We start from the raw sequence: 20,943 nt of genomic DNA, 5'->3' as shown, positions 1-20,943 counted from the left end.
GATCACGCTGCGTCGTTCAGAGAAATTACAGTAATAAACACAGCAATGATAAACAATTGGTGAAAACACTGCATTAGGACACATGATCACATGTGGTGGAAGATCCTTTACTTAAAGTAGCAATACCACAATATTAAAATACAGTTTGTCACATCTGTCTTGACTTTGAGTCACTGTAGGCTGCCTCTCTTCTCTCTCTGGTTTTATACATAAAATAGAGCCAGAATATTGAAATTAGGTACATTTAGGTAGCATTACTGTGATCTGATTCATATATTAACTTTTATTTTCACCACAACACTAGTTTTGATCCATTTATATGCACAAAGTTTATTTTTAACAAGAAATAGAGCGCTATACTGTATCATACTACAGTTATTATTTTTTTTTTTTTAGAAAATGCAAGCTCATAAGTCAGTGTTTTAGTCATCTGTACTTCTACAAAAACAACAATCAGACAAAATAAAAATCCTTTAATTCAGTGTGTCAAAACTCATATTCCCCAAACTTCAGTAGCACTTACTGGTGATTCTGACTGCTGGGGGTAAAACTTAAGAGTTTTACCTCCCGTATTCAGAGAGAAAAAGTAACTAATTTTGTCGTGCCAGTCGGCATCTACTGTAAGCAATACACTGACTAACAATACCCCATATAACCCCACATTAAATAACCTGAACTATCCCTTTACATGGAAAACGCTACACTCAGAATAAGGCCTAATTATGAATATCTTCAACAAAATATGCTGCTTTAGAGAGTATTTGGCTGATATGTTTGCCTCGCCAATTAATCGGTACAGGTCCAGTGGAGTGGAAGCATAAAGTTGCAAAAAATTTTTAAAAAAGTAAAAAGTATAAATGCCTCAAACTTGAACTTACAGGGAAACTTGAAGCAATTAATTCCTCAGTGCGTGCTATTTCTACCAAGAAAACAGAGTTTTCCTGCTCACGGAGCCGTGCAGCAGTGCCAGGATTCATTTTGCCCGAGCTTCCAACTCCCATGCCCATGTTGCCGTCTTATCACCACCCAAGCTATAACTTTTACTTTGTTGGCCAAAGAAATAGGCCGAGAATCGTCCTTACATCCAGTGACATCACTGGATGCAGGAAGAACAGCAGATTTTGCAGCAGAAGAAGTCGGTATAGCAGCACTGAGGAATGTGTTGCTTTGACTGGCTACATTTACCATCAGCACTACATTTACTGCACATCCACATGTAAAGTTTCCCTTTAAGTGCAGTACTTGAGTAAATGTACTACGGATTTAGCAGGATGATTGGCACAGCTGACTTGTTATTGAGTCAAGACAGACACTGTGATGGAAAAATCCTTTGTGCACTCAGTGCCCAAAAATCCTTTGGTGGCTTTATAATTAGTGCCGTTAGCTTTGAGTGGCACTATGCTGGGACGTACTGCAGAGAGAGAGAGGGGGAGAGGACAGGAGGAAGGCAGACGGCAGTGCAAACAGCTAAGTAAACTCTCTGGTCTAATAACGGGATCCTTCTGCCCTGAGGTTAAACAGATCCACTAATCACTGTCTTTGTTTAGTTTGGGCTTTGCATTCATCTAGGCGGCACCCGGAGCGGCGGACGCCTGTGCGTTTCTGCGACGCGGCTGTTTCTGTGTACCTCGAGCTTTAACGTTTGGCCGGACGAGCAGGTGCAGAAGCATCCACCCACTGAAAATAAAGAGTGATGTCGACATTAGTCAACACAGAGATTTAATAAATGCTGGCACTTGTCCATGCATGTTTAATGACTTGTTATTTGGATTCCTGATCAATCAGACCAGACGGTTGAACAGGAAACATTTACCGGACGACCATGCATATACAATAGATCCATCATGTATATTGGAAACATAATTCCCAGATATTCTAAAGAGATGCAGAGTCGGTGGAAGATTGATGCATTGGCCTGTAAGTAGGCTGACAGCCAGCCTTTCAGACAGTTACATAATCACGGCTTTTTATCCAGACACATGCCCCCCTGCTGGGATGTTGGCTGAGAGCAGATAATGAAGAGCCGGCGTAGATGTCCACCGAGATCTATGACCAGGTTCAGACATGGAGAAGCAGCCCCTCCTTCCCTCCTCCCACATCATAATGCTGATGTTGCAATAAAGCAGCGGCCCACACTTGACGGAGGGCCCCGGCAGCTGCAGTCAGGGGACACCGGGTACTAGGAAATTGCATTACAGACGTTCCCGACGGAGTATTTAAAAATGGAAACACTGGAAGGCTTGTTTTATTGCTTATGCTTTCGATGAGGTCTCGCCAAAGCGCTTCCGACAGTTCATAGCAGTGTGAACATGTTTTTGTAATAAGACAGTTAAAATGGCACTCTAAGGGGGATCTCGTGCAGATGCGGAAGTCGTCGGACATAAAACAGCAATTTCACAGAGGGGGTATTCTGAGGTGAAGTTGTGATAAGAGAAAATGTGATATGAATGGTTTCATCTCCGCAGATATCAAATCCAGCTTGGTTAGCACCTTTTCTCATTTTCCATAACCTGTATGCCACATCTTTCTTCTGTGTACACTTCTCTACCTAATGGATTTTGACTATATTGCTTTGCAGAGGTAACCCTCAGTGACCCATATTCATAATAAAATGGCTGAAGCGTCTCTCTCTGTAAGTCTGCAGTTTCAGTGTGCCAAAGTTATGTTCAACATGTGTCTACTGTTGATGGTCCTCTGTGACATCACAAAGAAAGACTGATTATTTTCATTATCTACGAATAGAAAATATTCAAAAACTGTTCATCACAAAGTCATAAAGCCCAATATGATGTCTTTAAATGTCTTGGTTTGTCTGACCGATGGCTCAAAATCCAAAGATGTTCCGTTTACTGACACATACTACAGAGAGAACAGAGAAAAACAGAAAATCCCCACCATTGAAAAGCTGGACCTTCATCATTTATGCTTCAAAAATGACTGAAATGGTCAGCTGATTATTAATTCATGGACTTATCTATTTAGATTCAATTTAAACAGCTATTTTCCAAGCAAAGGCAATACATTAAATTAAGATAAAGCATAAAGAAAAGGTAGGAATCTATCAAATTAGAAAAAAACTGGAATTATCGCCCTGTGGTTCTAAGCCTCCACCAACTAGATAAACTCGACTTTACATCCATATCTGTAATATATGTAGTGAAGACTTGAAAGGAATTTAAAGAAAGGTATTAGGTGTATCTTTATCAGTACACTGACATGTCTGATTTCAGTGAATAACTTCCACATGCTGTCTTCCCTTTCAGATGAGTACAGAAGAATATAGAAAACTGAACATTAAGGTGTCACAGTGAAGTTCACTGTTTGGATTTTAAATGACATTACATCATCATTTTATCCTATTTGTGTCAAATTTGGTCACAATTGGCTCATGAATTCTTGAGTTATGGGCAAATGCATGTTTTGTGAGGTCACAGTGACCCTTGACCTCCAAAATCTAGTAAGTTCCATCCTTAAGTCCAAGTGGACATTTGTGCCAGATGTAATTTAATTCCCTCCAGGTGTTCCTGAGGTATTGTGTTCATGAGAACGGGACAGATATGAGATCACAGTGACCTTGAAATTTGGCCTCTGACCTGCAAAATCTAAAAAGCTCTCGACCAAAGTGTACCAAGTTTGAAAAGATTCTTTAGATCTTAAGATGTTGTGTTCACAAGAATGGGACAGATGTCCTAAAAACATAATGCCTCAGACCACGGCTGTTGCCAGTGCGGTGGCATAAATAAACCTGACAAGACCTACAAGTGTAGTGGTCTGCAATAAATCACCTCAAAACTAATACATGAAAGAAAAATACTGCAGAAAAAGTAATGCAAACTTACAAACTAGTGTTACTCGGATAATATCTCTGCAACCACATTTAAATGTTTACACACTCAAATTGCTTTGACAGCAAAAAACTTCACATTCTAGAGTTGCACGTTGAAAAAGTCAATAATTTTTTTTTTCCTCAAGATTTTTTTATGCCTCTACAAGGTTACAGGGTTAATTTATTTATCATTTTGCAACACGGTACCATAACGAGATGCAAGATGCAGTTCCACCTGTGCCACTCACAAAAAACAAACAAACAAATATCTCATGAATAAAACTGTTTTGCTTGGTGGACTGCTGATGATAAGGAGGTTATGCAGCCTGAGGGAGGAAGCTGCTCTTCAGTCTCATGGTATGGCGGCGAATACTTCTGTATCTCTTGCCAGATGGCAGCAGGGTGACCAGCCTGGGTATTGTCTTTTAGTATCCTTTGGGGTCTGTGCACCTCACCTCCCTAATATCACTGATGCTGGGTAGATGCATCCCAATAATGTTGTGGGCAGTTGTACTCACCCGCTGTCCCGGGTCGTGTGCCAGTTTTACATGCCCTTAATTGCCCCTCCGTGAAAGATAACTTGGTTTCCTTGGACCGTGACAGGTTCGTGTTGATCACCAGGAAATCAAAGATGGTTATTTTGAAAAGTGTTAGATAAGAAAGATGTCAAAGAGCTACTTTCTTTTTAATAAGTACGTGTGCGTGACAGGTTTGTCACCCTGTAAGCCATGACAATTGTTCTTTCAAACAACTCCACTTAAGCTCCATCCTGTCGCCAAAATGTATATTCATTGTCTCCACTAATAGACAATGTGATCATGCAAGCAGCTTTAAAATATTCTGTTACAAGCATAATGGTTTCACAGATGCTATGTCCACATTTAGTCATTATTTCTCACTGATGCCGACGAACAACCAATTTAAAGATCTCTTACCTGGCGTATTTTACGACCCTCAGTCCACACAGGTTGCCAATCTTCTGAACATTACTGAAATTGACTGTCAGCAATCAAAAACAGAGACCAGCTGCTTTAAAAAAAATAGAAGCAAGTTATCAATGAAAGATATAAGAATATCAGCCACTGTCTCAAATGAACGCTGCATAAATCTGGGATCAGGTCGACCATCCTGGTGTGTACCAACACATACCCGCAAAATCTGTTTTCAGTAGTGTAATCAGATGTAAATGTGATTTAGTTGGCAGCCCAGCCAGCTCTAAGGCATCAAATTTAATATGTATCTTGAAGGTACCTGATTATGGGTGTGAAAACAGAGGGATAAAGAACAAAATCTGATTGTCCACGCAATAACGGGGGTAAATTAGTTCAGTTTGGAGATCCCAGCCGCAGAATGTAAAATAAAAAACAAAACAAAAATTGCAGAGGAACAGTACTTAAAGCGATAGTTCTGATTATTTGGAGTGGGGTTGTATGAGGTACTTATTGATAGTCGGTGTATTACCTATAATAGATCCCCTAAACTTGGAGAAGCAGAGGGGAGTACCAGCACAGAAGTTTCACCTAGGATGACTCAGATGCTGATTTGTAAACTGGCTAATTTCTGATCTGTGATTTGTGTGACTTCTGTGTTTTAAAAGGATAGTGTGGATTCACCAAACTAACTAACAGATCCAGGCAGTGGTAGACCAGAAACTTTGTTCTGCAAGGTTCAGTTACTGATTTTGCCTATTGAGTTTGGTTGCTTTGGAGAGAGCAATACTGGCTTACATAACTGCAGTTTCCCACTGGAAAAGGCTGTGAAAATATTCTTAAAATAGCATAAACTTAAAGTGATACAGTTTTTTTTTAAAGCTAGATTCTTTTAAAAGACTAAAATACATGTTGATGCTGACCCAGGCTACAGCAGTTGGAGTCCTGCTTTCCCAACCAGCATCTACTGTAGGTACTTCATACAACCCCACATCAAATAACCCGAACTATCCCTTTAAGGCTTCAAGATAAGAGCCAGCACACTAACCGGCAGGTGACAAAGTTCATTCCTATATCTTTCTGGGGCTTAGACACATCTCGGGGTTTTATGGTTCACGTGGTGTCCGAGCAGTTCAGCAGGCGTGTACTCTACCAAACGTTTACTGCTCCCCAGTGATGACAGTCTGCTGTACAGGTCGCTCACTTTATTTAATAAGAGCCCCCCCGCAACCCCCACGCCAACCCCCACCCCAGAGGCTGAGGTAATTCTTGGGAGATTAAGGTGATAGAGTGTGGATAAAACCAGCCGCCTGGGTCAGGCTGCGCCCAGGGAGGACATACACTGTACTTTATAACCTTGATGGACATTTTCACTGTCACCCACGTTCACTAAGTCCACCGCTTGGAGCAGCAGAAACTCATCATAGGTCACGCCACCTTCCAGCCAATCAGTGTGCAGTATACAGTATCTCATCTCTGCTGCACATTTATTCAGAATTCAGATTCGCTCATGGGGGAATTAACTGCCTGTCGGCGAGTGAGATTGCAATCCACGTCCAAGGCTGCCTATTAGATATTTTAAACTCTTATCATCATCTGACAATTTTATGAATAATTTTCATCATCTTATAATGCTGCAGAATTGCTAGGAGCCTTCAAATCCTCCTCCAACATGATTAGCGAACATTGAAGTACACCTATGTTTACGCAGTGTGTGATCAGACTAACAGCTCTTCCTATTAGCATAATAAATGAATTAGAGCACCAGAGACAAAGATCATTAGGCAGATTTTCACCACGGGGAAATCATTTGGACAATGTATTGTGTAACAATGTGAGACAACAGCGATGCGTCACACGGCCTCGACATGTTTCACCCTCCAGCTTTTCCCCCCCAACTCCTTCACTCACTTAAAGCCCCACTGGTGTTTGCATTCAGCCCAAACAGCCCTCGTGTCTTCAAGGCAGCTGGTTCATCTCAAAAGCTCTGCGATTCCTCCGCTGGCTCGTGCTCTGTGATTAGTCATAACAGTGAATGGCACGCTGCAGACAGTAATGGCTAATGTGTCAACGCCGCGCCACACCATAAACACAAGTTGTTATCATGACACTACATCTCTTCCAGAGCACAGACTGACTTATAGGAGCAGCTGATAAAAAGGGATAAACCCTGAGGTGACACTGTTTGGTACACTGTCTTTCCCTTGACTTCTTCAGCTCAGGTTATTTCCTTGTCTGCAGTTCAAAAGCAGGTGTGACATTGTTTCGTTCTTGCTCTTCATATGCTAAAGACATAAACAGCGGCTTGTTAAGAGTTGTTTTTAATGAGCGTGCGAAGCTTAGGTAAAGAGATTTCTGGTTCCTGCAAGGTGCTCTGGCTGAAATTTGCATTTAAACATGAGGTGTTCCTGTTAGTGGCTCATCTGGAAATATGAGTGCAAGTGCTGCAGCACTCTGGGATAATGGTCTCACAGGGCTGTGGCTTCCATACGGGGTACGCACATATCGTGAACTTAGGCCACAGTCATTTACATTGGAGGCGGTCACAGGCACCATCATTTTCTTTGATTGTCGTGCAGGATGTGTATATTATGTATATCGGGGGTTACAGGTCCACAGGGACAGAGCACTGTATAATTTACGTAGTGAGTACTGAACCTTAAACCCCTGGCCAGATCTGTGGAGCTGCTCTGCCCTTTAAACAGCATCACTGGCTTCTGATCATGGGTGACCAGTGCAGAATCCCAGAGGAAACACACTGCACTGGATGATTCCCCCGTGCTCAACTTACACTACATCCAGTGTCAACATTGAGTGTCAGTGCAGGAAATAATGCTCTTAAAAAGACCGTAAAATGAAAAATACATTTTTCTTTTGTTTCGATATTGAAAATTCATCAAATTTTGATTATTTTGACTGATTTTCAGTAGCAGAGGGAATTAAAATTTTGACATTATTCTCATTTTGATTGAAATGCATACTAAAATGATTGCAGGAGTCTGTACCAAACAAAAATGCTTTACATCTGTATAATATGATGTATAGGCCAGGATATCTTTGCAGCAGGACAATGGGTTTGGAGCTTTTATGTCTTTAATTTGCAAGACAACTGAACTGAGGACAGGAAGGAGGGAACGAGAGTAGGGAATGAGAAAGCAAAGGACCACAGGCGGGAGTCCAACCCATAGTCGCTGCAAAGGACCCACAGCCTCAGTACATGGGGATTCTGCTTTACTGGGCATATGTTCTACCAACTGAGCTACCTGGCCACTGACAATATTATATATATATACATTTATTCAATCAAATGTGATGTAGGTTGACTAACCAGGGTAGCTAACCTTGCCCTTCATTTAAAACTGCATTTGGCCATTAGCTAGTAAGAAGCTAGCAGAGCCATATCTTAGCAAGAGGTAGAAGATAAAGATGCTATGGCTTCTGTTTATGCATACTCACAATTTTTTGTGACTGTGCATACTTGTGGCCATTACTCCGATCTTGTCGATGCTGATCTGCTGCACACGTGTGGAACATGACTTCCAAGCAGTCCATGTACACATCCATTTCAGAGCACAATCCAGGCTTCATTGTGATTAGTTTCAAGGTGAAATGCATGCAGGACTTTCATTGCAGTGACAGACATCAAGATCAAGAATATTTCTCAAGATTAATCAAGTATTTTCGTTTGCTAACCTTAACCACAATCATGTGGGTGCAAGAAGATCAAGACCACTCACACATCTTTCGTTTCAATATTAATGTGCAACCAGGAGATGTTGAGTTGGTAAAATTTAGAGGTGTTGGTAGGCAGGCTGTTTTATTTTGGTACAGAAGCAGGCTTGCTATTTTCCCTTGTTTCCAGTCTTTATACTAAGATCCTGGCTGTAGCTTCATATCTAACAGCCAGACATGAGATTGGTATAATTGGTATAATAACTTTCTCTGGGACCGCAGTGCTGAAATAATTTGAAGCCGTTGGCATTGAACATGTAAAAGTGTAACATGTGAATGTAATCAGAGATTTTGAAAAGCATACAGTGAATGTCATGTTGGGGTGACTTGAAGGTGGCATTATATTACTTGCTCATTTACCCTTTTCTTTTTTCTACAGTGGCCATGGCTGTTAACCATGAAGCTGGAGCAAGACGCGCCCATTGCTTCCTCCTGCCTAAAGAAGCCTCTCTGGTGCTACATTGAACACAAATGCTCTGAATATGCCATTCAAGTGCGAGAAACCCCAACGGACTGCTTAACACCCGCCGTAAGTACTAACACGCTCTGACTCGGTGTGAGTAAACACTCAAAAGCTATCGCTCCAGAGTCAAACCCCAAAAGAGGAACTCATCCTTCATCTCTGATCTCTGAATGGGCCATTCTTCTAAATTATGCCCCCTCTGTTCAAATATTATAGTGAGGTATTATACCCACTGTCTGTACACATGAATTAAACATTTACGTTTCTTTAATTTTATTTGAAAAGAGTTATGACTGTCTTGATATATAATTTGACTTTGCAGTGGGTCAGTGCTCACAATGAATTTCAATTTACCTACGACGGAGTGAAATTTATGCACACATAAATGACATATTTACATATTGCATACCTCCCCTGAAGACGAATCACTTCACAGGACCTGGCAGGTTGCATTAACGATTCTAAATGTATTCATCATACATATGAAATAATGTGCTCATTATGCACGCAGGTAAAGAGATACAGACAATTCTGTGCATGAGAGTCTTGTGTTGGGTTTATTCTATGGTTGTATTCATGGACCATGTGTGACATTTTAGCGGAGCTATAAGAGCTCGTCCTGCATCAAAAGGTACAAAAGAGCTCTTGACCATGAAGTACAGAGTAGAGTTGTAAATCCTCAAGTATATACAGCATTGTCCCGCAGACCTTGAACATAGATTCAGTGTAGTGCTCAGAGTCTGGTGACTTAAGAGGGTTAAATGCACAAGGAAAATTCAGATATCTCAGGTAAGTAGTCATTCATGGTAAAGCATACTAAATTGACATAAGACAATGCAGGTCGGTTGGTCCACCACTGCGTGGTTCAACATTACTCGTGGCCCGTGACCACAAAAAGTCACTCTGTGGCTACCAAATATTCCATGTTGGTGTCTCCCTCTGGCCACCAAGTTTTAATCCCCATACTGCAAGCCTTCGCCAACACATTTCGAGTCTCACAAACATCCATTTCCTTTGTGCCATTAATTTAACATTCTATGAAAACAGCAGACTTGTTGGTGTTCATGTTTCAGTGCAGAGGTAGCCACTTGAAAGCGCCTGAGTGCCTGAGTATAGCCTCACAATGTTGCTGTGGACTTATGGTCTTGTTTAAAAATATTTTATATAACCATTGGAATAGCACTTCAATTACAATATAGTCTATTGTCAAGGTGAAAATTAGAAATCACTTTTTGCTTTTCCTAGAGGGATGTTTTTAAGCCAAACTATTGCACTGCAGTTAAAACACCCAGTAACTGTGCCGGTAACTTTAGTAAACATCACGTCCTGTCTAATTTCTGTGACCTTCAGTTTATAAGTTTAAAGCTACGACAAGGAACTTTAATATTTAGTAGTACTACTCACTTTAACTGCCTGCAAAAATGTAATCACAGCCTTGTTTCATCTGATTTTAATGAGACTCTGGCTGTGTATGTATAGTTGGACTTAATCAGAGTCAGTCTTCTCACGGATGGTCTCTTTAACTCATGTAGGTCATATGTAGACAGATCAGTAATAAACTGAGGCCGTCTCATAACCAGTTAAAACTCCTCGTAGTGGCTTTAATAGCTCATAAAACACCCACTTGCAACAGTGTTATTGCACCGTGTTTGATGCTTTGGATTTCTTCTTTGAACTCTGTAAACTGTATCAAGGTTGAGCTGACAATGGTGCTTTTGGTCACCAGAGGCTGAGAATCCAAAGCAAAAAGCTGATGATTCAGTGAGTGACACTTCTGATTCAGTGCACTCTCCTTGAAGATCAGCTGGTGTCAAAATTCGATCCATCACCCTCCCAGCTGAAACATTTTCACAAATTTGTTGTTCATCTTCAGAAGTTTCAAAAGCCATCAGATCAGGTGTCACTCTGTCATGCCAGACAATCTCTGCACTCAAAAAGGACGCCATGTACAGCGAATGTGCGAGCACTTGATATCAACAACCGCACTTCTCGCTGTGCGAGTGTGTGCGGACATTATCAGCAGATGCGGCATCTGCACGTACACACACACGCACCACTGTTTGATGCTGTTCCACCAACAACACTGTCAAGAGCTCTCCCTCTTCATCATAGCGATGCTGTCCAGAACCATATCTCAAATGGAGCTGCGGCTCTTTCATTTCACTGATATTGAGATTGTGTGTAGATGTGTGTGTGTGCATTTGTCTCATTTGCATTAGAGTTCATGTCTCCTTGTGTATGTGCTCTTCTGTCTAAGAGACTATCTTGCTACTGTTTTTTTCAAGTGTGTGTTTGTACGCACAACACCCCCAAAGGACTGCCAGGTCAGTTCCGTGTCAAGCCGGCCAAATCCCTGGCAGAGATTAACAGGAGAGGGCAGCGCCAGCCTTTGAGGGCGAGAGTAGCGGGAGCAGTCGCACCAATTAGGAGCCGGCATCCCGACCACCCAGCCCTACGCTCGTCCTGGCTGGCTCGAGATAACAGAGCCGACACACATGCTCAGACAGATAGGCACGCACAGGGATGCGCTCTCCGCATACCCACTCATAACTTGGTAGCTAATACATATGCAACACCCGAGCAAACATCATCCATTAGCTGCAACAGGGGCCCGGGTGTGCTGCTAGAAGTGTCAAATATGCATGAGGGAGAGGAGGTCTGTGTCTCATAATCCTCTAGGCAATTAATACAATCGTTTCCAGGGCCAAGCACCTAGATGCACATATCAAACCTCTCCCTGGGCTTGTTGAATTTTTTAGGCTGACTAATTTACAGGTACATTGGCCAGAGGCTTGCTTTTATGGATTGGAGCCGTCTGGAAGCCGGCAGCAGGCCATACATTGAGAATTGTCCGCGGTGATGTATGGGGCTGCGAGGACAACATATTCACAGTGAAAAACATGGCTAGAAAAGCTGTGTTTAAAGATAAAAAGCTTTCTCTTCTGTTAATTGTATTGTAGCACTAATTGAGCAGTGATGCTGTGTTTGATTTTGCAAAGCTGAGCTAATACACGCTGTTGTTTTCACAGAAATTACTTTGCATTTGAGACTTGAGCCATTTACACCACATGAGCATGGTATTTGTAGACTTGAGCGCATTTTTGTCTGTATATTTCCAACCGTTTTCATTGTATTACTGCACCTTCGGTGTATTGTAAAGCATTTAATTCAGCCCTGCTTTTTTTTTCCATCGTTGCTTCTGCAGATGTTTTTAGCCTCCAGTCAGATATTGATTGAAATGTTCAGCCTAGTGTGAGGAGAGGGGGGGCTGGTATTCAGAGGCATTCGGGGTTGGTGGGGAAGCAGTATTGATTGCACTTAAAGTGACAAGATTGAGGAGGCCCACTTTGACACGTTATCCCTATTGCCGCCAACAGACAAAGTGCGGGCCAGAGGAGCAGCACGGATTGATTTCTGTGATCATGAATGGCCTGAGACCTATGAATCAGTCGTCCGAGCTGTGCTGCTCGAAAATAAGTCAACAATTTTTCATAGCGCTGTGGTAATGTAAGGACTGACAGCCTGCTTGATTTAAGAGGACAAGTAAATACTATGGTAATGAATGAGCCTCATGCACATTCTGACAAGCTGAAAAGTCCTCACAGCTCTGGCAATAATAACCCAGCGTGTAAAGCATGCGGACTGGTAGTATATTTGAGGAGGAAGGTATTGCTGGGCAGCCAGTTCTGGCATCTATGGGATTTTGTTGTGCATAATTCACTGGCGAGGCATGAAGCTGATATAGCCTCTCCCCCTCTTATGACCATCCATCAGGTAAAATTGCTTTCTTCTAACATTAGGCTGTCAACGAGAAATAACAAATGTAGCCATGCAGAGCAACACATGATTACAGGGTAATAATGCCCCGAGGTCAGAGGAATGTGACCTCATTCAGAGCAAGTACTAGTCGCGTTACATGACGAGTCACTGGGGAGCGGCTCATCTTCATCAGAGGTGGCTGCTGTTGTCAGGTGCCACGCTTTTCCGTGATGACTGTTTTTTTAATCATTGTGACTGCATGTTTCATATAATTGAAACTACGTCATTTTCACCAGGACAAATAAAGCACTCAAAAAAAGATTAGCTAGGAGGCTGAGAGAAGGATTCAGAAGCACGTCACTCTGAGAAAGAAGGGTTCCAAAAGAGTCCGTGCTAAAGGGCGAAGGATCTACCTAGAAACATTTGCTTCTGAAGAACCCTCCAGGGTTCCTTGTAGGTCTGACAGTTCCATTAAGAATCCTTTTTGAAAGAAGAGGTTCTGAATTGCTGAAATCCTTAGAAATCTCTGAAAGGGTTCCAATTCTTTGTAAGTAACAATTCTATTAAGAAACCTTTTCTTCCAAAGAACCCTTTTTGGAAGAAAGAGTTTTTCAAGGATTTTTCAGCTCTTTCATCAAGGGATCGTCAAAGCTTCCATGCATAATAGCATGGGGTTCTTGGTAGAAGCCCCTATGTGGGTTCTTGGTTAGCACCCATAGAAGGTGGAGAAATCCTGGTAGAACACTCAGGGAGGGTTCTGGCAGGAACCTTAACCATTGAAGAGTTCTCTGTTGAACCGCTCAGGGCCCTAACTAGCCTCATCCTGGTTCTAGAATCTAATTTTGAACCCGTCTGAGCATTTCCAGCAAAAATTAACTAGTTCCAAACCTTAAAAGTTGGTTCCCAGGACCAAAAAATAGCAGGTTATCCTTGGGAACCACAGTGGGAGGGTCATGTTCTACAGGTGGTTGTGCACCGGTGGAAATGACAGCTGATTCACTATATAGTACCAAGTTTACAAGGATCTTGAACAGAACCGGTTAAGAACCAGAGCTTTTGGTTGAAAAGGCCACTCATAGGGGACTCTGGGTGAAACCTTTCAAGTGGAACTTTTATAAAAGGTTCTACCATGAACCAAAATAGGATTCTCCTGTGGGGACAAACCAAAGAACCCTATATGGTTCTAGTTAGCACCTTTATTTCTAAGAGCATAGGGAGCTTTATTGAAAATATTCTGGTGGGCTTTTTGACCAGTGCTCAAAAACATCTTCCATTCAGAGCCCCATGTTTACTCTGATTGATATTGTGTAAATCAATCACTGTAATCTTACAGGAAATTGCACAGGCGTTTCCAGGGGTCTAATCGAGATATGGGTGCACTCACAGACTGAGTAGGAGTGAGAATGAGGAAGGAAAATTAAGGAGGAGAAGCAGAGACAGATGGAGGAAAGACCTGCACAGCTCCGAGATTTTAAAATCGGAGAAATATAAAAATATAAGTAGAGACGGTCGGCTGGTGCACGGTGTGTTTGAGGAGAGGGGAAAGCACAAAAATTAATAAGTAAACGTAGAGTAGCTGAACGGAGGGGAGAGGAAAAAAAATGTTTGACATGCTTCAGTGATCTCAGTTTCTTCCATCCCAGTGTTCTCCTTCCTCTGTGTCGCCTGCAGGTCTCTGGTTCCATGTGCTGCATAGCCAATTACCCATGAAAATGAGGCAGAGAAAGCCGGTTGCAAGTGATTAACACACACCAAACAACAAGCACCTACTGGATTCTGAAGCAGGAATGTGGATGCACATGGAAAGACGAATGTCGTTCAATATATAGTAAAACAATTTGTGATTACTGTTAGTGCTAAATCTGTTATTAGGGCTGTCTTAGAGCATTTAATCAAAACACCACATTCTTGCTCTCACCTAATGACTTCTTAAGTGAGAGGATATGAGAGCAACAAACTGGAGAAGTAGTTTATTGGATTTTTCCCCCTTTTTTTTTTACTGAACATACAGTGAATGTCATAACAGGAGGTTCTGCACAAGCAAACACAGCATGGAATAACACCACAGCAATTGTTTGCGCATGTGGTTGTGGTGGTGGAGGAAGGGGGGGGGGTTTATAACTGAATTGTGCGGTCTACATGGTATTGTTCTTCGCAGGGAAGGACTCAGAGGACGTTTTAATGACTGGAGTCTGGGGACTGTAGCTGCACTGGCTGCCACAGCAGAAGGAGGGATATACAGTGAATCTGATGTACACACTGAATTATTGAAAAGGGAATCTGTGTACTGATAATGTGGCTAACACTATTTCAATGTGGTTAATTACAGTCATTTTCAACCTAATACACATTTTTAGATAACATTTTATAGTAAGGGTGCACAAATTATCATGAATCCATGCATGCAAACGCACAAATTCATTCATGTACTAAATTAACTATGAGGGATATACAAGAATTAATAGTATTTCATGCACGACTTAATGCAATAACAATATATTAATTAATGCAACAACTAAGGTATTTCAGTCATCATGATTCCTGAGTTATTAATGATGTTCATGTCTTCTGGTAAATCTGCATTGCTCATGTATTCTATTGCATTGAAAGCATTGTAATCATGATTAGCCAAACTTTAGTTTAGCATTACTTCATATTTGTGGCTTTTATAGACATTCTGTAGGCTATATGTATTTGTGAAAAACATTGGATCCTAATTCAACTTCAATTGCTCTCTCCCTTTTTGCTCTGTGTTCCAACAACAGACGATCATCCTCTCCTTTTCCAAACTTTGAAGATGGTTAAAAGATTCTACTGGGGGACCTGTACAAGTGACACATATCCTCAGTTAGCTAATGTTAGCAAAATGCTCGCTACCTAACGAGCTAACCTACCTCAATATTAGCTAGCTAGTTATATCTGATAGATAATGTTAGCAGAACACCAACTATATACAAAAAATATAAACTAGCTAGTTAGCAAGCATTTTTCTAGCATTAGCCACCTATACGACTACACTATCGTCACAGCTTAGGTTAGTTGCAAACATGACCCAACTATCTATAACTAACAATTTATGTAGATTAGTTGGTAGTTAGCCACCATATTGATAACATTAACTATCAGATATAACTAGCTAGCTATAAAGTGATGTGGATTTTTTACATCATGCAGCATTTTTGATCTTTTAACTATCCTCTAAATATGAGAGGTTTACTGAGGTTCTGCTAGGCGGCAAGATTGGTTCTCACTTGTTACTGGAACATAGAGCCCAAAGGGAATGGATTTAGAAAAGATTAAGTATCAATTATTTAGGCAGGAAAAGGTTTGCTTGTATTATGTATGCATAAACAACACATTTTTAATTTGTGATTTCACAATATTAATCGTGTTATTCATCAATATTAAACACAGACAGGTTACTTTTTTTTATTTTTACCTTTATTTATTCAGGGTAGGTACACTGAGAGCGATGCTCTCTTTTGCACGAACGCCCTGTACGACCGGGTAAAGGGTCTTGCTCAAGGGCACCTCAGTGGTGGCAACGAGGGAGGGGCAAGTGCCGCCTTTCACTTTCCCTTCCATCCAGATTTATCCTGCCGGTCAGGGGATTGAACCAGCGACCTTCCAGTCACACGCTCGCTTCCCCAACCTTCAGGCCACCACTGCTTTATTTGAAGGGACACTTAGAATTTTTGCCCAGTCCCTTTAGCTGCAGACTTGCGTATGACGAGGACATAGACACATTAAAATACCTCCGTTCTTAATTAATGCCTTGTTCTTGCATTAAGTCATGCATGCACTCCTGTTGATTTTTGTTCATGCCTTCAGTACTACATGAATGAATTCATGTTTTTTCATGCATTAAGTCGTGTATGAATTCATGATAATTCATGTACCCTTACCATAGAGTGTTAGAGATTTTTTTTTTATAGTTTTGGTTTCCAGTCAGTTTGATGTCTAACTAAAATAACAAAGTGTTTCATGCTCTTGCATAAAAGAAGTCTGTCACCCTGAAGACCAGAGCTCAGCTTATGTCCACTGTTGCCAGCGAGACTGAAACAAGTGGCTGAGAGGCATGTTCCTACTTGATTAGTTGGATGTGACAGCCGACTCTGCTCAGCCTTGGGTAGCTCAGTGTGTATGTGCTCGTGAACAAATAACGCAATGATGTGCAAATGTATTCTAATAACAACTTTGTTCCGTTTAAAATTCCATCTTTGATACATTTTATTTGTCACCTACATTTTTCTCTCAGCTTCCTAATCAAAACGCAGGAGAGAACGGGGGAATTTATGTGCATACATACATCTTTAATATCATGAGTATGAATTTCTCTGACATGGTAATATATTTTAATCATCTAAGGATTTCAGCGATTCAAATGAGCAGGTTTTCCAGCTGGGTGGGATTAGCGACGCTCGGGTGTGTAGAGTAGCTAAACTGTGCATAGGATCGTGTCACCGTCTGTGCAGATGCTTGTATACTGGTGTGTGCTTTGTGTGTAGCCACCTGAGCATCTGACCCTACGTGGATCATTTCCCTTCTTGGTTTTAATTAGGTTGTAAATGTCAACATATGAACCACTCTCTTCCGCCTTGTGAAGCATGTGTGCAGTGTTTGCTTTGCCCGGGCGAAGGACTGCTGTTCGTCTTTTGTCACATGTTGACTTGGCCAACAATTAGAGAATGTGAATGACTCAAAGGCGAGGGACAAGAATAGCTGCCTGAGGCGCCCCGCACTTCCTGACCTCCACTCTTCCCAATATGCATCACAAGAGGAGCGGGAGATACGCGTCCTGGCAACCACCAATTAAGGCCACATATCTTTCACATGAGGGCTATTGCTTAATCAAAGCCCTGAGAATAATGAGCTGAAGTAAACAGTAATTACTGGAACCAGGTCATTGATTACAGTTGTGTCCCTTACTGGCCCTGTGGGATTTCTAGGGAGGTGAGAATCACCAAATATCATACTCTTAGAAATAAAGGTTCCAAAAGGGTTCTTCCTGAAGGGCTGAGGTCTCATTTGCCCCTTGTTTGAAGAAAGCGTTTGTCAAGGGTTCTTTATAAGACTAAGAACCCTATTCATTCTTTTTAGGAGGCGGGGTTCCTCATGGCTTCTTGAAATCCTTGAAGAATTCTTTCATCTTGTCAAGGAATTTTTTTTACTATAATATAACAGGAGTTCTCAGAAGAATCCTGTGGGTGGGTTCTTGATAAAATCCACTGAATATAAAAGGGTTTTCAGTGGAACCACTTTAGTGTGCTCTAGATAAAACCCTTGGGATCTGAAAAGGTTCCCTGTTGAACCCTCTCAATGTGTTTGAGGCAAAACCCTCAGTAGAACCTCAGTAGGTTGCAGTAGGTCCTCAGTAGAACCCCACGGGTGTGTTCCTGATAAAACCCATGGAATATAAAAGAGTTCCCCTTTGACTCTCCCGAGTGTGCTCTAGATAAAACCCTTGGAATATAAAATGTTCTTGGTAGAACGCCCTGTGCGTGTTCTTGATAAAACCCTTGAAATATAAAAAATGTTTTTGATAGAACCCCCTGTGTGTGTTCTATATAAAACTCTTGGAATAAAAAAAGCTTCTCGGTAGAACCCAATGGGTGTGTTCTCAACAAAGCCCTTGAAATATAAAAAGATTCTCAGTAGAACCCTCTCAGTGTGTTTTAGCTAAAACCTTTGGAAAATAAAATAGATTCTCAGTAGAACCCCTTGGGTGTGTTCTAGATAAAACCCTAGAATATAAAAAAATGTTCTTGGTAGAACCCCCTGAGTGAGTTCTGAGGGGGTGGGTTCTTATTGGCACCCTTAGAAGGTGAAACGGTTCTAGATAGCACCTCCAAAGAAAGTTGGGCATGGAACCATTAAACCCTAGAAGGGTTCTCTGCAGAATCTCTCACAGGGGCGTCTGGATGATACCTTTCAGACTTAAAGAAGAGGTTAAAACATGATACAAAAAATATTCTCGCATGGATACAAGTCGAAGAACCCTTTACGGTTCTAGTTATCACCTTTATGTGAGAGTTCAGCTAAAATCTATTCCATCTTGCTGGGTTGCATCACACATTATTCCCACACACAGATGTTGCCAGATCCAGCTGCATTGGAGATTGATGACAGCTCCTCCTCTCTAAACATATATCCACACCTGACCATTTATTTAGTTTGTGATGATAAATCTATCCATTGTGCCCGAACAGGCAGCGTGAATTATGCATGTCATAGATTTGCTCTCCATATGAAAAGATGGGGAAAGACATGCGCGCCCAACCTGCCACCACATTAGGAAGAGATCAGCATGGATTTAAGAATAGCTGGTGTTATTCCAATCTGGGACACAATTTAACCGTAAACCAAGAGTTAAAGGTTAATAATAGTGGGTTAACAACATGGGTCAATATCATAGATAGGAATTGTGTTCAGTTGAATGCTCTTGATTTGTGTGAGGCTCCCCTCAACAGAAAAATAGCAACATTTGTATGTTTATCGTGTGTTTGTTATTCATTTGCAACCTCCTGGGTTGTGCAAATGGTTGTAGCATAGATAGAGGTAGCATGGCATTTTACAGCTACAAAAAGTCTGGAGGTCTTGGTGCATCAAGACTGACAAATAAACAAAATTTCACCTTACAAATCTGACTGCCAGACTGATTGTGGCAATAAGCCCAAGCCACCAGCCAGGGTTGGGCTGTACAAGACCCTGGTTTAATAGAGTCCTGCAGAAATGAGTCCCAAAACCTGGAAATTAGTTAGCTTTTGCATCTCCCTCATTGGAAAGTTAATGGGTATTTAGAGTGGGTTCTTGGTTAGATGCTGTGAGATTTTTATGTTTTGTTCTGGGGCATAAAATATGTCAATAAATAACCTACTTGTGAATTTTGAAGTTTTTGCATGCCTTAAAAAATGTGGTCGCTCACAAGTAGCTAAATGAAATGACAAAAGGTTGTAGTGGACATTAAATATCATCATGCAGAACAACACTTTGAGAAAAAAAAAGTTCACTACAGATCACTGTAGATCACTACAGTTTGTGTAAACTGTTCAAAGACACAGTTCGATAGCTTACGCCTATGCCTCACAGATGCCCAAATGATATCAAGCAGTTTTAATATGTGGTTGTGTTGGGGATGGGTCTCGTCCATGCAACAAGCTCCAGCCAATGTGAGCTTGGGTTGGGAGAGGAGAGAAGTCAAGAAGGACAGAGACAAGAGCCGGGAAGCAGCAGCTAGAAAAGCCCAATTTTTTAAAAAAGGAAAAAATTGACCGAAAGTCATGTAGTGGTGACCAAGGCATTATTTTGAAGCTTGCAACATACTTCCTACTTAATGCTGGCACTGAGGTGTGGAATTGTTTAAGCACATTTCCTTGGGTACTGGGTGGCCTGGGTGGTTTCCCTGCAGACATTGCTTTTTTCTTGGTCTCTGTGTGTGTTCATGTATTTGAGTCATACAGCCTCAGAGACAGTGCAAAAGATTTTGGCTCATGCTGAATCATTTTTGCCTCAGTCTGCTCATATCTTTACATTAACTCTGCATGTAATCAGAGCACCTTTTAAAATCCACTTTGTGTCCATGTTGGGAATTTTAGATGCCGAGACTTAACCTTCCCTTAATCATGGCTGTGCCGAGTCCAAAGCGGCTCAGGCAAGTCATTTTCTGAGGGCTGTTGCAGAAATCTCTGGCAAAGAACCAATAATTTTATGCTTTACCTATATGTACTTGTTGGTTGTATCCATTTCCCAAGAGACTCTTGAGATGACTTGAAGAACACCTAAGACACAACCATATGAACTGTCCTGTATTCACAGAAAGGGACTCTAACATCACCAAAGAGCTTCAAATTTAACTGCGCCAGCAAGACACTGCAGTCCAGCATCTCTTGATTGTCTTTGCGGGGGTAGGGCGACGTTAAAAAGAGCATGGTAGGACATTAGCAGTATGTCAATCTAAACAGCGCACAGATTGTGCTGTAATGACAAAAGGTATTGAATTATCTGTGTACACTGTTTGTCTGCAGGGGGGTTAAGGGCCATTGTAAAGGGTGCCTGGTCGTCTGAACATTAGCAGTGGGAACACAATAACGCTGCTCTTTCAGATCGTTACCATTCATCACCGTTATTATCATTAGAACAGATACTCTCATAAAAGCCACACATTACCTCTCAGTGCACACACATTATAAAACTACATGATCTTCCATTACAAGCCATATTGCATTCCCATCATG

The 20,943-nt window shown here is 41.5% G+C and overlaps 1 protein-coding gene across 1 annotated transcript in view; it reads left to right on the top strand.

The window, feature by feature from the left end:
* The window catches only part of chrm2a (cholinergic receptor, muscarinic 2a), a 92,998-nt gene that overhangs the window by 26,694 nt on the left and 45,361 nt on the right, over positions 1 to 20,943 (top strand). The window contains exon 2 of the mRNA XM_084710860.1: positions 8,867 to 9,016. The gene's annotated coding sequence lies outside the window, so the exon portion shown is untranslated. The remainder of the gene's footprint in view (positions 1 to 8,866; positions 9,017 to 20,943) is intronic.

Source organism: Lutjanus erythropterus, chromosome 22 (genome assembly GCF_056507025.1).
Source record: "Lutjanus erythropterus isolate fLutEry1 chromosome 22, fLutEry1.hap2, whole genome shotgun sequence".
Taxonomy (NCBI): Eukaryota; Metazoa; Chordata; class Actinopteri; order Lutjaniformes; family Lutjanidae; genus Lutjanus; species Lutjanus erythropterus.
This window is presented reverse-complemented; position numbering and strand designations above follow the sequence as displayed.